Raw genomic sequence first — 16,754 nt, 5'->3', positions numbered from 1 at the left:
ACAGGAAAAACATTGATTCACAGTGGAGGAAAAGAACTAGGAAGCTTACCAGCAAGTATGCGGCCTGTAGGGTGGGCAACACAGCAACAAAGAAGGTCAAGTGGAAAGTCAGAGAGGCTGAATTAATCTCATGGGTGGCGGCAGTGGAAAAGAAACCTGCCATGAGTAACTAGTTAAGAGGAAAAACTGAAATCAGGAAAGAAACCGTTTATGATAACTCAAAGGGAAGCCCATTACTTTTCGAAGCGAGATCAGGATGCCTTAGAGCACGCACCTATAAAGCTAGATATAAGAAGGAAGAAGAAGGATGTGCTTGCTGCGGTAAAGCTAGGGAAACTATGAAGCATATTTTATTAGAATGTGAAGACGTCTACCCAGCGGTGAATTTAGGCACCACTGGCCTCCTTGAAGCCATGGGGTCCAGTGAGAGCAGTGGAAAAGTAAAGATGTCCGCAATAGGCATTAGTAAGAGGCGATTAGAGGATTGGTGGAATAAAAGTAAGGAAACGACAAAAAACGAAGATGTACAAAAGCACAGTTCGCAAAGGGGATCAGAAAATTTCGTTGTGGGAGTTCATAGTGCTTTTTTTTTAATTGTTGAACCTACGTAGGACATTAAGCAGTATAATAGCAAGAGCTTGGTGGAGCAACCTACGGCCCCGTTCCAAAGAGGACGCTCATAACCACGACCTACTGTATATATACAGTATATACTGTATATACTTTATACAGTAGGTCGTGCTCATAACATCCATCAATCCTTCCAGCCCCCAAAGCAAAAGCGTGCAAAAGCCCCAGATTTTCTCTCTCACCCCCGCTCCTACTCGCGCCTGCGCACGAATGGCTGGTGATCCCTCAAATGAACGTTTCGTCGTGTGCAGCATGTGTGCTGCAAGTTTGTTGCACTAAAACAGGCGATACCGCTTAATTCGGCTATAAGAGAGCGCGCATGTGTGCAGCGGAAATTATCAAAGGTTATTACATCAACTGGTCATTATGGCAAATTACGATGCGATAACATGTGATACCGTTTCTTTTATTCTGTTAATCTTGTTCATTATTGCAGAAGAAAACCACAAGTATTTTCCGACATTTTGTTCTTTATTTTCGCTTCAGAAATGAGAAATTTTTGGTTTTTCGTACAATGGCTACTTGTTTGGCTAATAATTAAAGAATTGAGGAATTCCTCCATAATTAAAGTTCTTTGGCGATATGTCGGAATTTTTCGGCTACTTTTTCTCCCGAAGACCTGGCAACCTCGCTAATGGAGGCGCAGGCAGCACAGTGTAAACAAAACGAAGCTCTTGCCATGCTTTATGGAAGGTAAGTTGATTTGCTGGTCTGTTTGTCTATGTAAGGTTTGTCCGTAGAACCTAGAATCGCAAACTTGTCCGCATGTCCGTGCAAGCTAGAACCATCAGTTTCGTCTGCGATCGGAATACCTGCTAATAAGGTACTGCTAAACGAGTTACTGCGAAACTGCTTGCAGTTGTGGGGCCGCGTGTTGTACCGTTTAATATTATCTAATTTAAATAACCGTTATCGACGATAGCGGGAACGCGATTCCTTATCATTCCTTTCGAAATGTGACCGTTCGTGACGATAGCGGGAACACGACTTAGCATTTGCGGAGGGCAAAAGGAATCGTTGCAGAACACGGCCTCCGCGCTACTGTTTCTGTCGGATGAGGCATCGCCGCGAGCTGGCACATTGTACACATGTCTGAGATCGTGCCATGTCTCGATACTCTTGGAATGGCTGTAGACGATGCTAGCCACCCACGCGAACGCATCGAAGAACCCGTGCTGCTAGCCCAGGTTCGTGCGCACAATGCAATCCGCGGCGTGCTGCTTGAACGAGAGGCCAGTAATTCACACTGCTGAGCTAATTCCGTTCCTATCGAGCGCTCTTATGTTCCCACGTTCAAACCATATTCATAGGTGCTTGTTTCAGTGTCAAAGGACTCGAAACGAAATGACGTAGAGACTACCCAAAAGAGCGTCACTCCTGGCTAATATCCCTGTCCAGCGGCAGTCAGAAATTTATTTCGGGGGGTTCAGTGCCGACAACTAACACTCCGCCCCCTCCTTTACCTCCCCCCCCCTCTCTCTCTCTCTCTCTCTCTCTCTCTCTCTCTCTATATATATATATATATATATATATATATATATATATATATATATATATATATATATATATGAGGTAAACGAAGACTGGTGAACGTGCTTGCAGTCCCGAGTGGGGAACAGAAGAGAGAAGAGAACGACGCTGAGATCATCAACCAGCCAGCCGCTCTTGCACTCACCTTCGCGACCTAAAGTAAACGGCCCCCATCATCCGTAAGGGTGATAAATGGTCTCCTTCGCGTGTAACAAAGTGGTGGAGGTGCTGGGTAGCGCTCACAACAGAACCGTCACTGCCGCAGCTTCGTTGAAGCCGTCGACTTGCCGGCCTCCCGCGATCAGCCGTGACCATCTTCGACATGCCAGAAGACGTAGCCGCTCCGAGGGCAGCGCCTAGCAGTCTACTGCCATACTACCGAGTTCCACCCACCTTCGGAGGCAAAACGGGAGAAGATGCCGACGATTGGCTCGTCCACTACAAACGAGTGAGCAAGTCCAACGGGTGGGATGCAACAACCACTCAGCTCACCAATGTAGTGTTCTCCCTGACCGATACGGCCCTCGTGTGGTACGAGGACCACGAGGACGCTCTTACGACGTGGAAACATTTTGTGGACGAGTTAAAGGCGTCTTTTGGGGACTCAGTCGCCAAAAAAAAGAAAGCGTTCGGAGCAGACACTGTCGCAACGGGCGCAGCTACCAGGTGAGACATGCACCACATATATCGAAGAAGTGTTAAAGCTGTGCAAGGTGGTCAGTGCTCGCATGTCGGAAGAAGATATTTGCTGAAAGGAGTGGCTGAGGATGTGTACAATTTTCTAATGGAAGGAAAGCCTCAGTTCTGTGTCCGACCCCACTCGGCATTGCAGAACTTTTGAAATGCTCAAGATGCGTCAGGTTGCGCCAAAGTTTGGTCGGTTGGAAAACGTTACGATGGTTGCCAGTGTGGACATGAGCCCTTGCCTTGAGCTTCCTTCGACTATCCAACAGATTGTCCGAGAGGAACTTTCCCGCTGCGAAGAGGTGTTGCATTTAACTGCTGACCACCATGTGTGTACACGTTACCTGAGACTATGACGGCGCCACATTCGGCCCCTTGGCAACCAATGGTTAGTGCAACAGCCGTAGAGTACAGTGCAGCCCTACATTCGAGGATGACAACATGCCCCCCGACTCCGCGCTATGACCAACGTGCTCAAAGCACGCCTTCTCGATGCCCGATGTATCATCGTGACACACGCCACGAACCAACCCACTACACGAGGGAAAATGATAATATCTGGTTCATCGACGAACAGCCAAGATTTCGACCTCTCCCAGTGTGTTACTTCTGCGGTGTCCCAAGTCATGCATAGCGGTTTTGCAACCAGCATATGACCACGTGGTATGGCCAGCGCTCAGAGTTTTCTCAACCCTCCGAACGGCTACACGGTGCCCTGTGGCCAGCGCACGTATCATCTGGCGATGAGTATTGGCCGAGCAGCTCCAGGAATCAGTCCCTGGCATCCGACAGGAGTTTGACATCCCCACTGCAACGTCATGCTCTCCCTTCTCCCTCACCGCTGCGTCGTACCACGTCCCCTTCGTCACTAGCCAGCGCGGCCGATGGAGGTGTGGTCACTGGAGATGTGCTACTGACAGAAATACCTCCTGTAGTGATGCTTAAAAACAGAGTGCGCGTTCTAGTAGATAATGTGCCTGTGATGGTTCTGGTGGACACAGGCGCAACAATTTCGATCATGAATGTCTCTTTTAAACACGTGTTAGGGCAAAAGGTTTTGTTTAAATGGGACGAAGATTCAAAGTTTTGTGGAGTGAGTGGCAAGCCGTTGCGACCTATTGGGGTGTGTAGTGCTGACATGTTTTTGGGAGGCCATGTTGTTACGACAGAGTTTGTAATTATTCCTCGGTCGACCCATGATGCTATTCTCGGCATGGCCTTCTTGCAGGAGTGTGGTGCTACTGTCGACTGCCGCACAGGGAAGGTATTCATAAGTGATAGGATTCCGTCAGGACTCCTGGAGAACCCTGTAGATAGCGAAACTACACTGTGTGTTTGTGGTGATACGGTCATACCTGCATCATCTACCGTTTGTGTTCCCATTGTTGCAGCACTGATTCCGACAGCTTCGTTGCTACTGTAGAACTGATGCACATTAACTGTGTGAAGAAGAATGTGTTGGTGCCTCATTGTGTGGCGTCGATCAAAGGTGGACACACTGGCTTACGGACCATAAACTGTTCTAAGGAGCCCATTATACTACCAAATGGCCTGAAATTAGTCTTCGCCAGGGAACACGCATCCTTATTAGTGGCTGAACTTGCAGATGTTCCGGAAGAGCCTCATGGCCACAGTTCGGAAACGGCCCTTTTGTCAACCGTTAATAAATCGCTCAGCACGAGTGAACGCTGAACATTAGTGGGTGTGCTTTCAAAGCACGTGTCAGTATTTGACTTTGTGCAGAGGGACTAAATACCTCCAATTCCCGCGCCTTGAACACGCCATACCATCAACACGGGTTCGGTAAATCCAATTAGACAAAAGCCATATTGCGTTTCACCATCAGAGCGCCAGATTATCAATGAACAAGTGCACAAAATGAAAAAGGGAGTCGTACAAGAGTCAGCGAGTCCGTGGGCAGCTCCAGTGATTCTTGTTAAAGAAAAAAGATGGATCTTGGAGATTTTGCGTCGACTATTGCCATTTGAATGCTGTAACAAAAAAAGATATGTACCCACTCCCACGTATTGATGACGCAATAGACTGCCTTCATTCCGCCTCTTACTTTTCCTCAGTAGATTTACGATCCGGCTATCGGCTCTTGATGCTGAAATTCTGTCGCCCTCTACAGGAACCTCCGATTCACTGACTCTCGCAGACGAACTTAGCAAGATGATTGCACCTGGTGTTCTTCTGGCACAAACTGCTGACCTCCGCCGTCTCTTGGATACATCGCAACATTTTTCACCTTGACCGCTGCCCTTTAGCCCAGATATTGGCGGTCACGCATTGTATTTGCACCGTAGACACCAATCCGATAGGCCGCCGGCTGTACCGTGTTTCATATGCTGAACGACAAGTGATACGGCGAGAAGTCAAGATGTAGACTAAAGGCGTTATCGAGCCATCTTGCAATTCCTGGGTGTCCGCTGTTGTCCGTGTCAAGAAGGACAGCATTTGGCGCTTTCGTGTGGATTACAGACAACTCAAGAAAGTCACATGCAAGGATGTCTACCCCTTGCCGCATATTGATGATGCCATGGACTGCTTGCCCGGAGCCCGATGGACCTCCGATCAGTCTATTGGCAAATCTTTGTAGATGACATGTACTATGAGAAAACTGCCTTTGTAACACCTGACGGCGTCTACCGATTCAAGGTTATCCCATTCGGTCTTTGTAATGTCTCGGCAACCTTCGAAAGAAGGATGGAATCCTTACTTCGTGGCTGTAAATGGTCCACATGTCTATGTTACGTAGACGATGTCATAATCGTTTCACCAACTTTCACGAGTCATCTAACACGTCTATTGGCTATTCTTGCTGTTTTCCGATGTGCTGGCCTGCGATTGAACTCATCCAAGTGAGTGCCACTTTGGACGTCATCAAATCACCATTATTGGCCATTTTGTCAGTGCCACTGGCATTCAACCTGACCCTAACAAGATTTGCGCTGCCCAGAACTTCCCTGTTCTGTCTACCACCGCAGACGTAAGTAGCTTTCTTAGGCTATGCTTGTATTTGCATTGTTTTGTAAAGAATTCCACCGAAACCGCTCGTTCACTCACTGACTTACTTAAGAAGGACGTTGCTTTCACATGAGGCCTTGCTCAAACCAAAGCCTTCGCCCTCATACGCTTGCTCATGGCATCCCCATTGCTGACTCATTATGATCCCTCTCCACTGAACTTCACATGGATGCCAGTGGCCTTAGAATTGGGGCTGTACTTGTTGAGTGGCAGCGTAATGCAGAGCGCGTAATCACATACGCCAGCCGCCTCCTGTCACCAGCCAAGAGGATTTTTTCAGTTACTGAACGGGAGTGCCTGGTGTTAGTTTGGGCAGTTGCCAAGTTCTGCCCTTACTTGTACGGCTGCAAGTTTTGTGTGGTTACTGGTCACCATGCCTTGTGCTGGCTGTCCTCACTTAAAGACCCCACTGTACGATTGGGTAGGTGGGCACTACGGCTCCAAGAATATTAATTTATATTCATATGGTGTTTTATACAAGTCAGGCCACTAGCACAAGGACACCGACTGCTTCTCCCGTCATGCTGTCGATCGCCCTGAATATGAAGAACGGCAGATTAGGCCAGTTGGTGGTTTTCTATAATGTTTAAAAAACAGCGCTAATAGTGTACACTGGACAACAGGATAGAGGATGGGACACAGACGGCGCCGTGTGTGCACCATCCTCTATTCTGTTGTGTGGTGCGTGTCCTTAGTGCTGTTTTTTTTTAAACATTATGGCCTTGAATATGATGCACATGATACCGACTCTTGCGCCCTGGCCATTTCTGATCTGCACGACATCTGCATTGAGCAACGGCATGATCACTGCTTACATATTCTGATTGATTGTCTCAATTGTGGACATTTGCAGCCCACGCTGTGCATGTTCATGCTCTGCGATGACGTTCTCTACCATTCCAGCTTACGCCCTGAAGGACCAAAATTTTTACTACTTGTACCACGCCATCTCCGGATATCAGTTACTGAGCAGTTGCATAACGCCCTTACTGCAGGCAACCTCGGCGTTTCACTTACTTGTGACCGCGTACGTTGCCGCTTCTGCTGGCCAGGCCTGTGTCGCTATGTGCGCCGCTACGTTGTGGCCTGTGTACTTTATGATTGTCTCAAAAAAACCTGCTGTGCTGCGTGCTGGACACCTTCAACTCATCGATGTGCCCTTGGAACCATTCTTATGCGTCAGTCTTGATCTTTTCGGCCGTTTTCCGACGTCAGAAACTGGCAATAAGTGGGTCGTTGTTGTGACTGATTAGGCGACCTGGTACGCAATCATGCAAGCTTTGCGCACAAGCTGTACAACTGAGGTGGCAGATTTCCTTTTACATGACGCCATCCTCAATCATGGCGCACCACGGCAGCTCCTTGATGATTGCGGCTGCACCTGGTCCCGAGTAGTTGTAGTCAAGGTTTCGACGAAAATTGGTCTGGTCAGGCATTGAAGTGAAAAAGGTTTGCAGTCACTGCTGTTTGACTTGGTCATTGACTGCAAACCTTTTTCACTCCTGAGTAGTTGAAGACCTACTTCCCTCCTGTTCTGTTAAGCACCAGCTTTCCACCGCCTACCACCCGCAGACAAACAGACTGACAGAGCGACTCAATCGCTCACTGACGACGACAGTGATTGGCCACAATATAAAAAAAAAGTAATGTTGTGTTTACAAATAGACGCATTTTTATAACGTATGTCAGTGACCTAGCTGATACATGACAAAATGAACAGTGCTAAAAACGGGGCCAAACAAAAACAAGACAGCGCACTATCGTCTGTCTTCTTGTTTGCAGGCCAGACTTGTTGCAGCCCAGGTAACAGTGGAGATAATCGTTGTTTTCCAGCCACATTTTCTAGTGAGTGGTACGGCCACAGCTGTGTACCGAAGGGGGCAGGCACTATTTTCCAAGCCGCCTATCACTCAGTCGTCCTTTTGGCGTTCAGGGCATGCTGTTAAGCGAACTTTCCTGGCCTTTTCCTATGACTTTTGAGCTGCTGCTGCTGCAGCTGTTTCCTTGTACGCCATGTTGGGCGGGTGGTTCAGTCTGTACGTGCATGGCAGGAGCATGACAGAGAGGATAGGTGACGTTAGAAACTCGGTTGGACTTTTGCACTGCGTCGAATGTGCACAATGCCCTCTAGAGCTTTCTGGGCGTCACCCCAGTACCCTCTTGTACGATGTAATTATCCATGACCCCCCCCCCCCCCTCGCAACAGCATTGCAGAGACTGCAATGCTTTCTACCTACATGCTATCGTCCAGAGGGGAGGTATATAGAACAGTAAAGAGGAGCGGAGACAGGAGGCAAAGAATGGGTAGAAACGACACAGCCACAAAACTCTTGGCACTCTTCGCTCGCAACTTGTACCCCTGTCCTTGATATATTTTGCTATGTACAAATCAGCATTCTGTAGGTCTTTCTTTCCTGTCCTGTTTTTTGGCCTGTTTTCATTCTTGCCAGCATGTACAAACTAGCCTAACTGCAAGCTGTTCTCAAGTCTATTAACATAATGAAGGTCAGAGACATAAGAAAGAAAAAGAAGAAAAAGGAAGGGGGTGCTTATTATGCATTTCCAAGACAAGCAAGTCGTAATATTTTCGGAATGCTTTTCTTCTGCTCAACGTGATTGAGGATTCGGCCAAGTACCAGAAATGAGAAGCTCTTCGACGACACGAAGGCTTGGTGGGGAATGACAATGCTTTGCGCAAGCGCTCGTCCCATATATATCTGTGTGTGGAATATTTAGCGTTGATCCTCCCATACCAGTTGTGGTTGTGTGATCTGGATTGAGGTAGAGGTGCGCCATGAGTGGGGCCACAATATTCTGTGCATGGGAGAGAGGATCGCCCCATGAGAACCCCCTCCCCTCCCTTCGAACCACCACTAGCCCTCGCCTTGCTTTCACATTCAAGCTTTTCCTTTCATCCATGTTACTCTTTCAGATCCCACCGCCTGAAACTTTCTGTTTCGTGGGTAAGGGGAGGAAGGGGTTCTACCAGAAAATTTGGCGGGGGGGGGGGGGGGGTTCGACCCCTCCTGCTGGCTTCACCAATGCCCTGGTCGCACAGAGTATCCTCAATGGGCATCAAATTTCTTCAGTTTAATTGGCTTCCATGTGTAAGCTGTGGAAGGGAGCCAATCCCGACTGAAAGTGCCTTGTGTGACTGGGGTGTTAGTTTACTCAGAGTAGGCAAGCTCATTCTTTATAGATGCTTTTCGCTGAGGAGTGTGCTCTAGAGAAACAAAATGACACTTCTGGTGGCACCCCACATATTGCCTCAGTGAAAGCGCTTGAATACGTAATCATTACCGTGTCTGCCTTGGTTCTGTGCCATTTGCTGTCCTAAATGGAACTGGGTTTTCGCAAATTCCCACTACTTCATTCATGCTGCAATATGTGTAGTGGTGGAGTGAAGACGTGTTCAGTAAATGGCTGCAAAAATAGGGACTGGCATCAAGTTAAGGAATGGAATGAATCTGTGTGTCCAAGTTCATGCATGGACTGCTGCTGCATTTAAGAACTGCCGGCATTGCCGGCCCTTTGTGACGCACCGCTTTTCTCGAAGATAAAAAAATTACCTCATCTTCCGGTGTTGTAATGCTAACCTCCCAGAAAACGACTTCAACCCCGAACGTCGGCGAGAGTGAGTACCGCTCGTTACATTGTGACAAAGGGAGTAGCGCCACTTTCTGGCATAGCAAGTTTCTTGTACGTTATCTATGCACATCCACCTCAACTCGTACGCAAACTTACGGCCACTCTATTGCCCATGTATCAAGATTGCATGAATTGGTGCACTCTTCGTTCAATGCGCAGAAGCGTAGGTTATGCACTACATCGACTGCACACAAATGTTTGAAGCTGAACGTTTCATGGCAATCCACAGAATAAGTGACTGTCATATATAAACTGAATAGTGAAAGACACTGGTCCTAATTTAATTCAGAAACACAGAAAGTTTTGGACAGCTGGGAATACATCTCTAGCCCCATTTCTAGTACAAACACCGTATACAGTGCTTGCACTGTTTGGACAGGGCGCAATGAGCTTGGAAAGTGCTTACATGTCCTCTGAAGCTGTGGCCAGAGCTTTGTGTTGTCTACCCAGTCACCGTCTACATTATCTGCACCGAAACAACGGTTTGCTGAGCCGCACCAGCATCATGCATTGTAAACAAGGAGGCAATGGCGGCAGCTGAGGCAAACAGTGGGCACGTCACCGTGTGGTAAAACATGGTGGTGCTCATGGCATCGCCTTGAGAAGGGTCTATAATGCAATGCGATGATCTTTTTGTTATGAGTCATTGAGTACTAGTGACAGATTGTAATGAGGAGTTGCTATGTCATAGAGCTAGTACGTGAATTTCCTGGTCGAGTCTCCAACTGTGTCCTGCATTTGCCTCAATTTCTCTATTTCTAAACCTTTGTTCTCGATAATTGTATTGATGCCTTAGACCTTTGCGAGCATTGAGGCCAAACTACATGTACACTTGCTGTCGTGCAAAAGCTCGTGCCAGCGTGCCTTGCATTTGCCGTGCCTTCCGAGTAATGGCAGTTTGAACTTACAGGATGCATGCCAGGATGCACCCATTTGGCTCACTTTTTTCTCTTTGTTGTCATTGTTTTGTATATTGTGAAGCAGCCAGTGCACCAATATTTCTCCGGAGAAGATATCTGTGCTCATGCCGCGCTTTGATGTGTACAATCTATGCTGCACCTTTTGTGCATGTTTGAGGCGCATGGGTGTGAGCTTTCGTGCTCGGGTGTCAATACGTGTAGTTAGGCTTTTAGTCTCACTTAAAACAAAAATCAAAGTGAGCAAATGATGGAGATTGAATTTCAATAAGCAGTCCTATCTAATGCAGTTCAGATCACTTTGTCACACAGTTCACATGGCTAGGTTCATGGCTTTATGGGGGTATCCGGTACATGAACAAAAAATCACCTCTATGAGATGTCCTGTTGTAAGAATGCTGAAAGATCCGAATGTGGTACAACAGCAAGTCACAAAATTAACTCTTGATTGGGTGAGCCTGTGCCCACAAAAGCAAGTTACAAACGGGCATAATGATAGTGACAAGCCCATCCGTCGATCATCGAAATGTAACTTGCGGGTCAAGCACTTCAGCTATTTATGCATGACTCGTTAAATGTTCCCATGTAATTGTTAGCGTTTGCATGCCTTCAAGATTGTACAGCATTATTCACATCATTCATGCAATCTGATTCTGATGTAAACAGGGGTCACTGACAACACAGACAGCAGATAGAATTTACAGTAATTGATAACGTTCTGATATATGCAGGTGCACCCCATGCTGCGCAATAACTTTAATAGTTGTGAACAAGTGAAAGGGCGGTCACCAGAAAATGATAAACAAGTTCATGTGTCAATATTTTTATGGTGCTGCACAATGCTTTTTGAAACCATAGAGTCTGCTTTTTTTTTTTTTTTTTTTTTGAGCTCGCACTGCTGCTTGCAGATGGAACATTTTTCTCCTGTGCCTGAAGGAGTTTGTGTTTTTGAACTCACATCGTTGTCTTGGGTTGTTGGGAAAACAATTGTGATAGGAAGCACGCAAGTCGTCCCGTTTTCATGACCCCTTTATACAGTCCATGTGCAGAATAGATGGTCCCATTGCCACTAGCATGTCGTATGGTAGCAGGACTGTTCATACTGCGCAGGCTGTGAATCATGTTGCATCGGGACTAGGAGTGGCTTCCCTTCAGCCAAAGTGCGCCATTGTGTGCATTCTTGCCCCAGAAAATGGTCAGAAGAAAGCATATCAGATAATCCCCCCCCTTCAGTGACACATTGACCAGTTGATGCACGGCACTACCTCACATTCCTGCACCAATGTTGAATAGCACACCTTTCTTTACAGTTTTACCCATGGTGGCATGTTTTCTGCATTTGTGCAGAACCATGACCTCTTTTCTTTTTCCCAATACCTATCTGTTGTTGGGTGTGTGCTTGGCTTTGAATGTGGAGCTTTATGGCGCTGTCAATAAACAAAGTGTTATTTATCTCAGCGGTGCAGGCAAAAAATAGAGATGGAGGACATATTGTTTATTGACTGTGCCATAAAGCTCCACGTTCCACTTTGTTGTTTTCTTGGTGCCCACAGATGCGTGTGTTTTTTTATCTTTTCTCTAGTCCTTTGAACTTCTGTTGTATATTAAACCTGTAGTAGTGTGCAAAACCTTCCACTTGGCTAAGGTCCCCATCTGTCATTGAAATTTCTCATACCAGCGCATACTACATATTTTCACTACTGATTCATATTACGGTTTCCTTGTGATACATTCTTGGAATTTTGCAAATACTGTGAGAATGAATTATGATGGCATTACGTGTTCGAGAGACTATTTCCAAAACTGTAGCAGTCTGGCATAATGCAGTACCAACATTCTGAGCAATTTAACTTACAGGACCGAGATTCGAACTATATCATTTTGTTCACTACTGTAGATAGAGTTAAATTTGTGGAAAGGTGGCACCTTGTCTTATACTGTAGCAGCATTTGGCACAACTTCAGTTGTTGTCTGACCACTATTGGACAAGGGAAAAAAAAGAAAGTATCTGTTTTTGTTCCCGTTATCAATTTCGCAAACATGCATTACTACTGTCTCTGGGTGCCAAGTTAGCAGGTCGTATGTGATTAGGGGCCATCCCCATACAAGAATCCTGACAGAATGAGTGTATGGATCTAATAAGGTGCGTTCTGTAGGTAACGAACGAAGAATTATTCTTTTCAATTTTATTCACCTCAAAGCCAGTGGTCAGCCTATATTCTGCATCGACCTATGTTTCGGTTCTCACAGTACATTTATATGCCTAGAGCAGGGTATGAAATCGACACTCCTGTTGATACAGTGAGAGCGTGCACCTTCCTGGAAGTACAGTAGTTCTTTTTCTCTTCGTGTGCCCAGGTGCAGAATGGAAGCCGACTCCCTCATGGATTCGTGAGCCTCTGGGGTGGTGTGGCCCAGACATTGGCTGCTTCCGTTATACTTGGTCTTTATCTTTTGACCATCTCATCGCTGTGGCAGCTCATTACGAAGCAGTGGGAGCATGCAATTCATTCATTCATTCATTCATTCATTCATTCATTCATTCATTCATTCATTCATTCATTCATTCATTCATTCATACTGGTACCCGTTGTGGTAACTCATTGGCTACAGTGTTGTGTTGCTGTGCATGCGTACATGGGTCTGATCCCAGTGGTGGCATCGGCAGTCCGAGGGAGGCAGAATGCAAAAATGCTCGTGTACCATGCATTACGTGCCTGTTGAAAAACTCTCAGGTAATAAAAATTGAACCGGAGCGTGTTACTATTGCATGCCTCATAACCAACTATGCAGTTTCGGAATGTAAAGGGACACTTAAGTGAAGCAGTAAATTAGTTTAGAGTGATAAAGTGTATTTTGAAAACTCTTATTTTCATTACATGCATGATAATTGGTTGACGTCAGAAGAGAACATAAAGGTCGGAGCTCCATCTTTTGAATTTCATGCTGATACCTCAGCACCAGTATAGCAATGTAATGTCACGAATTTGAAAGCATTTTTTCATATTTGGACAGTAAACGTTCCCAAAGCTGGCCATGTTCAATATTTGCTTCTTTAGAACATGCTATAGCCCATATTTATTTATAAATAATCAAATAAGTGCTAGTAAATGCCGTCAAAATCGATGTTGTCATAGCGATTTGGTGCCAAAACTTTAAGGCAGTGTCAACACCTATCTTTCTTGTTTCAGTGTTTTCTGGTTTACCAAGCATCTTGCCACGGTAACGTAATGTTAGCATGAAATTACAAATAGAGCCTGTTTTTCATGTTTAGCAGTGATAGCCGATTTTCTGCCTGGATTTTGAAATTACTTGTCGAAGTCAGTTGTCCCTATGATTGCTTATTGCTGTGGTAATCTTATCCAGAGCTTGCAGCCAGGTGGGGGAACAACATCCACTTTTGCTGTTGACACAAAGATTGTGTTTCAGTGACCCCCAAAAAAGGTATGCAAAACTGGTTTTAAACAAAATATACCGTATTTACTTGAGTATTTTGTGCACCCCTCAATTATCACCCTGGATTTTGAAAAGCTCCAGCAGAACCCATCTCACAAGGAATGTCAATGGGACTGCGATTGGCATCGAAGCAATGTATCAACGAACTGTATTGCAACTGCTGAAGCGTGTTGTGCATGAGGTGTGTATGCAGCCTGGAGGCTCTCTCTCACTTCTCTCGGGACACTCTGCATCATCTAGCGCCACAGCAGCGAAGTCTCCATGCGGTAGCATGTGTGCTCAGAGAAGGTTGATTTAATATTTATGGCACAAGTTCGACACTGCCTACCAGTGGAGAAATTTTAATAATTTTTTTCTCTTTGAAGAGCAACACATACACGGTGACAGAAGTTGGTGTAAAAGAGGCTCATTTAAGAGCGGCACGTACCCTGTTACACATAGCTAATCGCACTAGCCAGCGTGGAAGATGTTCATTGAAGAGTGGCACATATGTTGAGACACATACCCAGTGACCCAAATTCACATTAAAGGGGTGGCACATGTCTAGGTTCATATGTGCAGTGATCCAAGTTGGCTCTTTTATGACCTCTGTTCATGGAAAAGCCAACTTCCATTGACACATATCCACTGCCACATGTTGGTGCAAAGCAGGTTAACTGATGAGTGGCACATGGTGTCACGCACCCGTGACCTGTGACCAAAGTTGGGCCGACGAACCAGGTTCCCTCATAACAGCATGCGCTAACCATTAGACCATGGACTATGCAGTGACCCAAGTGGTGGTAAAACTGTTAGAGACATCGACAGACAGGCATAAAGCTCCTGAAAAGTATGTGTAGTTCCCTAATAATGCTAATCACATTAAAAGCTTTTACTTGCACTCCCTGACCTACCCTGCAGCAGGCTGTCAGTGCGCGTGGACAGGGTGGGCTTGGGGAGATTGGCATGGCTGTGACGTCGCCCGTGGTTGCTATGCCAGCACTGCATTTGCTATAGCTGAAGGCATGAAGTGGGGAAGAGTCACTTGTCAAAGTGAAGCCATACAGAAAAATCAAGCGATGCGCACTTTTTTTTGTTATCTCCATTTTCTGTATTGGAGGTGAGAGGATGCAGAACTTCACTATGTGGACAAATCATCAACAGCAGTGGTGGAGCAGCCTGTGCAGCCATTGTTGATTATGGTGTGGGGTGTGCTTTAGGGTCAGTCGTGCTTTAATTGACGCAGCTTCAACGAATGCTCCTTTGATGGGGTACTATAACTACATGGCCAAGTTTAAACTTTGTCTAATGCACTTTGCCGAGGAAAACGGGAACCGTGCTGCTGCCAAGAAGTTCAAAATCACTGAGAACCACATGTGCTACTGGTGAAAACAGAAGGCTCAGATCACTGATGCAAGACTGGGAAGAAAAGCATTTCGGAGACCCAAGCAAGGAAAGTTTCTCGCTGTTGAAGAGGGACCCATCAAACATTTTCTAAAAGATAGATCCTGCAGTCACACTGTGTCATGCGAGTTGCTGCAATTTCAGGCAAAGAAAATTGTGCACGAAAAAGGCATCCCTGCTTCATTGTTCAAAGCAAGGAGAAGGTGGGTGACATGCTTCATGAGAATTCATCACCTGTTTGAGATGGACTACCCTCTGTCACTGTTTGCCCAATGACTACAAAGAAAAGGTGGTTGCTTTTCACCGTTTCATGATTGGACTGCACAAGGTCGACAACTTTGCAATGTCACAGGTCGGGAATGTCAATGAATTACTGTTGACATATTTGACATGCCACCTAGCACCACGGTGTGAAATATGCTTCCTCTACCTCTGTAAAAACAGTGGGCTGTGGGGAGACTGTGTTCAGGTGTAATGCTTGTGGTGATTGCTGACGGGTGCAAATTCCTGCCCTTCGCCATTTTCAAGTGGGAGACATTGCCAAAGGCAAATATTCAAGGATATAGTATTCATGTCCGTGTTCGCTGAAATGGATGGATGAATGAAACATTAATGCTTAACTGAGTTGACATTCTCTGGGAAAGATGACCAGGTGCTGTGCTGTGACTGCAGCAGGGTGCCTAGTTGGTGTTTCTCAGCTACAAGGGCCATTTTGCCAACAGTGTGAAAGAAAACCTGTCAGACATTAAGACAAGCTTGGCTGTTATTCTTGGTGGCCTAACATATGTCCAGCAGTGTATGGCTCATTGAACAAGCCTCTTAATGACTATGTATGTAAACTGTCTGTGGAATGGATGGCCAGCCGAGAACATGGTCTCACTCCTACGGGGAGGATAAAGAGGCCTTCTCTGGAAACAGTCTGACTGGGTACTACCAGTGCAGGGCGTGGTATCGCCCAACATTGTAATCCACAGCTTCGAGAAGACCACTAGGGTTGAGGATTGGGCGAGTTGGTATTGCATTCTAAAACTGGTACAGCGCAATAAGGAAAGGAAAAGAAACAAGCCACACTGTTCCTTCTTCTGGCCGGCTTGGCTTGTTTCTTTCTTTCCTTGTTGCGCTGTACCAGTTCAAGAAGACAATAATAATATTTGGGGTTTTACGTGCCAAAACCACTTTCTGATTATGAGGCACGCCGTAGTGGAGGACTCCGGAAATTTTGACCACCTGGGGTTCTTTAACGTGCACCTAAATCTAAGCACACGGGTGTTTTCGCATTTCGCCCCCATCGAAATGTGGCCGCCGTGGCCTTCAAGAAGACAGTGCTGTTGAATGCGCTCAACAAAATGGAAGACAACACCACTTGGGATGACCGTGCAAAATTGGCAGCAACAATGACGGCTCAGAGTTGGATTGCTTTGGCAGACTAAACAGAGAGGTTCTATGCGAAATAAAGACCTTTAATTTGGGGTGTGAAAT

The 16,754-nt window shown here is 46.2% G+C and overlaps 1 protein-coding gene across 1 annotated transcript in view; it reads left to right on the top strand.

Moving 5' to 3' along the window:
- The first annotated feature begins 1,315 nt into the window (after positions 1-1,315).
- The window catches only part of LOC142592650 (uncharacterized), a 35,411-nt gene continuing 19,972 nt past the window's right edge, over positions 1,316-16,754 (top strand). The window contains exons 1-2 of the mRNA XM_075704209.1: positions 1,316-1,323; positions 12,795-12,879. The gene's annotated coding sequence lies outside the window, so the exon portion shown is untranslated. The remainder of the gene's footprint in view (positions 1,324-12,794; positions 12,880-16,754) is intronic.

This window comes from Dermacentor variabilis, chromosome 9, assembly GCF_050947875.1.
Source record: "Dermacentor variabilis isolate Ectoservices chromosome 9, ASM5094787v1, whole genome shotgun sequence".
NCBI classification, from domain to species: domain Eukaryota; kingdom Metazoa; phylum Arthropoda; class Arachnida; order Ixodida; family Ixodidae; genus Dermacentor; species Dermacentor variabilis.
Note: the sequence above shows the minus strand (reverse complement) of the source record. Positions and strands in the feature narration are given on the sequence as shown.